Source organism: Protobothrops mucrosquamatus, unplaced genomic scaffold (assembly GCF_001527695.2).
Source record: "Protobothrops mucrosquamatus isolate PMUCROS unplaced genomic scaffold, P.Mucros_1.0 scaffold33, whole genome shotgun sequence".
Lineage (NCBI taxonomy): Eukaryota > Metazoa > Chordata > Lepidosauria > Squamata > Viperidae > Protobothrops > Protobothrops mucrosquamatus.
The window spans coordinates 1,757,170-1,763,141 of NW_015386417.1; the positions used below are offsets into that span (position 1 = coordinate 1,757,170).

Consider the following 5,972-nt stretch of genomic DNA (forward strand, 5'->3'; position numbering starts at 1 on the left):
TTCTCCTTAGTTCTAGGTTGCTTCTCTCTTTGATCAGTTTCCATCCGTTGCTTCTTGTCCTGCCTTCAGGCGCCTTGGAGAATAGCTTGACTCCCTCTTCTTTGTGACAGCCCCTGAGATATTGGAACACTGCTATCATGTCCCCCCTCGTCCTTCTCTTCATTAAACTAGACATACCCAATTCCAGCAACCGTTCCTTATATGTTTTAGCCTCCAGTCCCCTAATCAACTTTGTTGCTCTCCTCTGTACTCTTTCTAGAGCTTCAGCATCTTTTTTACATCGTGGTGACCAAAACTGGATGCAGTATTCCAAGTATGGCCTTACCAAGGCATTGTAAAGTTGTATTAATACTTCACGTGATCTTAATTTTATCCCTCTGTTAATGCAGCCTAGCACTGTGTTGGCTTTTTTGGCAGATGCAGCACACTGCTGGCTCATATTTAAGTGATTGTCCACTAGGACTCCGAGATTCCTCTCACAGTTACTACTATTGAGCAAGGTACCCCCTATAGTACTATACCTGTACATTTGGTTTTTCTTGCCTAAATGTAGAACCTTACTTTTTTCACCACTGAATTTCATTTTGTTAGATAGCGCCCAGTGTTCAAATCTGTCAAGGTCCTTCTGTATCCTAAGCCTGTCTTCTGGAGTGTTGGCTATTCTTGCCAGCTTGGTGTCATCTGCAAATTTGATGAGTTCCCCATCTATCCCCTCGTCCAAATTGTTGATGAAGATGTTGAACCATTGAATGACTGAAAAACTCATGGCCTTCAACCCAAACACAGCACCTTCCCAGTTATCCCCATTAATATTAAGCAGAAGAGTTCTGTCCAATTATTGTCTTAGAATATTGCTGGCTGGAAGAATAGAGTAAAAAAATGGAGACTTGGTAGAATTCCTCTCTGATTTTGATTTCATAGCACTGATTTCAGAGGCCTGATTGATTACAGATGAGGAAAAGACTTATTTACCAGGTTTTAGATCCTGGACTCTTCCTGCAAGGAAATAAAAGACTAATAAAAGATGGACATCAGGAGGACTGACTACCCTTGCCAAGAGAGCTAGGATGGTAAGCACAGCCATCCTTAGAGACTAATTCTTGGAGGTGCTCTCCCCATTATTTAACTCCCCATTTATAAATTCTCTGAAACAGTTCTACTGAATGTATATATAGCAGCACACACATCTCCCCATTTCCCCCCTAATATTTGGGTGAATCTAGAAAAGATAGTGTTAAAGATAAATTCAAATCATTCTACTAAAGCTATTGTATCAGAAACCAGATTTATTATCCAATCTTCCCTCATACAGAGGAAGTCAGCCCATTAATAACTCATCTTGGAAATAAGAGTGCTTCTACTTTAAAGTTTAATTGTAGAAACAAAAAAGTTGGTAAGTCTAAAGATGTTCTATCACCTCTGTCCTTGAGCAGAAATTGCCTGAATAAGCCACCTGGACCTCCCACAGCAAGTCAGTTTTCTGAAGAACCCTTTGAGACAAACATGATTAACTCATTCAGCACCTTGCCAGATATTGAACAAATAGGTATTATAAAAATAATTCTGGGTGAATTATTAACAACAACATATAGATATGATAAAAATCTAATAGGGCTGCTCACCCCAAGTGGCCAAGAATACAATGCCTATTTTGAGAAACAATCTGCTGGTTCATCCCCTATATTAACATAGAATTTGGATATGAAAGAGAACAATAAAATGCCCTGGTAGAGATATTCTTTAATTTTGATTACATAGCACTCCTGGCTGACTACAGATGAGAAAAAGATTCATTTACCATGCTTTAAGTCCTGGACTATTCCTGCAAGGAAATATAAAACTAAAAGATGGATTGACTACACTTCCCAAGGCAAAGCCAAGTTTCATCTCATCTCATATTAGATATAGAGGAACTAGAAAGGGGGAAATTATTAATTTAAATTTTAAAAAATTAAAAACTTTAATAAAACATGTAATAAAACTATATATAGGTCTAGCCCAATGGCACATTGATAGCAGGGATATTCTTGACCAGCAAGTCATTCTGTGTGCTTATTGTTCCTAGGGTACACTGAATAGTACCACATCCATAGTAAATACCCTTGTCCCCTGTAGAAACTCCAATTTTTCCATGTGATCTTGAGTTCTACCAAACCAGTACACAGTCTATTTAAACATCTCCAAACCATTCACTCCTCCTCCAAACTTTCAGACAACTCTATCCAATTATGGAGATATTTAATTTGAAGTTTACATTTTTATTGTTCTTTTTGAGGCATAATAACAGTCTCCTTGGCACAATCTAAAAATCTCTTTCTTGATTTCAATCTTTTTATAGGGGATAGTTGGCCAAATATGGGGTGCCGGATTATGTAACTGCTTTCCATATTCCATGTCTTGTGCCACACTTCTTCTAATACATGGCAGGGCTATTCTTGCCAAGATATACAGTTTGTCAAGAGGGATGGGGTACAGACATCCAGTAACAAAGCAGCTTGTATCACTAAGCATCCTATCCACCTGTGTGGAGTGTGTGGGGCAGGTGTATTCTCAGCTGGGTAACACAATGCAAAGGGAGTTGTTCATAGAGTAATAAGATGGGAACCCAAGTAGTTCCAATCAGATTTCTGAGGAGATAATTAAGTATGGAGATCTGGGTGGCAGGACAGGAATTGGTCCTCAAAGATTATTCTCCCCATTATTTAACTGTCAATTTTTTTATCAATTTTCTGAAATAGTTCTTTTGCACACATATGTTCAACCACACATATATCCCCACTTTCCCCCGAATATTTGGGCAAAGCTAGAAAAGACAGTGTTAAAGATAAATTTAAATCACCCTAAAGTCACTGTAATTCTATCAGGAGACTTTAATGCCAATATGGGGGCCTTCTTATAAGATTTTGTTCACACGGATGTTATTGCTGAGGAGTATCTTATAAATGATCCCCCTTTCTAGAGGCCCCCCAAAGAAATACCATAGAGTTCACAACTGGTCTGTTTGCAAGTTCTACATTTTAGATAGTAAAGAACCTGGTTTTATATATCCCTTTACATACCATTCAGGAATCTCCAGTAGTGTTTCAGACTACATATATGTTATACAAAATAGGACTGACTTGTTTTCAGACATTGAAGCCCATGTGAGGGAGGATAGTTATCATCAACCAATCTCAGTCCATTCTGAAGGCAGATTTGATTCTAGGTTATATATTCCTGATAATGAGGCTATTTGCTAATCTCAAAGCGAGGCAGAACAAAAAGCTTAATTGAATCAGGATAGATGCCAATATCTACCTTTCTGAATCCAGATCTGGCCCACAGTTGGACAAACTGGAATTCCTCATTCACCCAGGTGCAGATAGTACCCTGACCCAATACACTAATCTGTCTTTTGCTGAGAAAAATTTTAACAGATAAATTTCCTATTAAAAACCAAGAGTAAATAAGTTGAAGTTGGTTTGATTCTGACTATTTACGTAGCAGAAAATGATTGATGGTCCATTGGTTAAGACAAGAGGCTAAAAAGCAGATGATTGTGAGTTCTAGTCTCATTTTAGCCATAAAAGCTAGCTGGGTGATTTTGGGCCACTCATTCTCTTTTTTATATATAAATATAAAATATATAAATATTTTATTAATGTTCTAATTTTACAATCATAAGTAGTTAATAAGCAACATGTTGTCTGGGTCTATTAGTAATTCAGTGGTACATATTAACTTTCTCAGTCTAGTAGTCCAATACCACACCATCCAGTGCTTCCTTGGTTCTCTCTTCTTCTGGTAATATGCATTTTTATTTGGGGGGAAACACGATACAGTTCCCCTGCATAAAAAGGGTGACGAATGTGACACCCCCAAGTTTAGATTAATACGCCTTATTGGAATTGCGGCCAAATACATGCAAAACATCTTTTGAGCAAAATAGAAGACTTGCTATTGGAAAAAAAATATCTTAGTGAAAGAACAAGCTGGATTCAGATCAGAGTGTTCTACAATAAACAATTGTTTTATACACGAATGAAGAAAATATATGTGCCCCAGGATAATGTTGCAAAATCCAATCTGGGTCAGTGACCAGGACCAGAGGTTGGAAGAATCTTTTATACCATCTCATAACAGAGCAACTAACAAATGTAAAGAAATTATTTACACATTTATAGATCTCAGTGAGGCTTTTGATTCTATAAATATAAATATTCGGTGGAAGAAACTGGCCAGCTTAAATATGGAACCCAGATTCTTATTCTTGGTTAAGGCCCTCTACTCAAACACCAATCTGAAAGTTCTTATAGGTTAAATGGTTGTATTTTTGCCAATCTTTATGTTTTTATGTCTATGATATACCTGGATTCTTGAATGCTCCAGATTCTCATATGCCAAAGATCCATGACAAATTTATTAATATCCTTTTATATGCTGATGACATAGCTCTAAAGTACATTCCCAAACAGGCCTGAGAAGAGTATTGCAAAAGCTAAATATCTACTGTGCTCTTAATTTCTTCAACATCAATAAAACCAAATCAAAAGTGATGGCATTTAGAAAAAAAAGTGTGAAATAAGTAAATGGCATAAGACATACTGTATAAATAAATTATTTTATCTATTTAGGAGTGTTTTTTACCAACATAGGATCATGGTTAAATTATTTTTAAAAAATCCTGGCAAGAGCTGAGATAAGTACTAAAAGAATATATTTAACTAAAATTTCCCAGGTATCTTGACAGTGTACTGAAAATATTCAGGCCAAAAATAGTGGCAATGTTGACCTATAGCAGGGGTGTCCAACTCAATTTCATTGAGGGCCGCATCAGCATCGTGGTTGCCACTGGGGGGCCGGGTGGGTGTGGCTGGCATGGGCGTGGCCTACTGGGTGGGCGTGGCCAGCTCCATGTCACTCATGTCAGGGGCACCTGTGCAGGCCTGGGCAGGAATGGGGCGCATCCAAGGGTGGGGAAGGGTGGGTGGGACCGGGGGCGAGTGCCAGGACATGGTCCACTGGAGGAGCCTCACTGAGCCTCAGGTTGTGTACGGGGCCCCTGGACAGTGGCATGGACTGCCCAGAGTCCTGGGCAGCAGAGGTCAAGCGCCCAGCCCTGCTCTTGAGCTCCCACGGCATCAGGACCCCACAGCCCTGCCTAGCCTAGCCGCACTTCCCCGAGGGTGCGCCCAGCTGCACTTACCTCCTCCTCAATGCTGCTGCTGCTGTGCTCACTCTCCTTGGCCAGGTTGCTCATGGTGGGTGCAGAAGGACAAAGTGCATGGGTCAGAGGGAGGCCCATTCCCTCTCCATGCGAGGAAACCTGGCTTTGTAACCAAAGCATCCTCAGCAATAGGATGGGAGACCACCAGGGGAAGGCAAAAGGGCAACAGGGTTGCTGGTGGCCAAGTGCTAAAGCAGGACTTCCCTCAGACCCTCCCTCCCTCTTATTCCAATCTCCTTCCTTCCTTCCTTCCTTCCTTCCTTCCTTCCTTCCTTCCTTCCTTCTCTTTCTTTCTTTCTTTCTTTCTTTCTTTCTTTCTTTCTTTCTTTCTTTCTTTCTCTTTCCTTCCTTCCTTCCTTCCTTCTCTTTCTTTCCTTCCTCCCTCCCCTTTTTCCCTGCCTCCCTCCTTTTCATTCCCATCTCCTTCCTTCCTTTCCTTACTTTCTTCCTGTTTCCCTCCCCTCCTTCCTTCCCTCCTTCTCTCTGTGCCCAGGAAGGGATGAGGGGAGGAGGAGAGGTTGGCAGCACTTCTCTATGAGCCAGCAGTGTGCTGCAGCTGCCAAAAAAGCCAACACAGTGCTGGGCTGCATTAACAGAGGGATAGAATCAAGATCACGTGAAGTATTAATACCACTTTACAATGCCTTGGTAAGGCCACACTTGGAATACTGCATCCAGTTTTGGTCACCACAATGTAAAAAAGATGTTGAGACTCTAGAAAGAGTACAGAGAAGAGCAACAAAGATGATTAGGGGACTGGAGGCTA

At 40.4% G+C, this 5,972-nt stretch overlaps 1 protein-coding gene across 1 annotated transcript in view; it reads right to left on the reverse strand.

Annotated features, from left to right (window-relative positions):
* CUBN (cubilin) overlaps positions 1 to 5,972 on the reverse strand; it is a 198,533-nt gene that overhangs the window by 85,007 nt on the left and 107,554 nt on the right. The window lies entirely within an intron of this gene.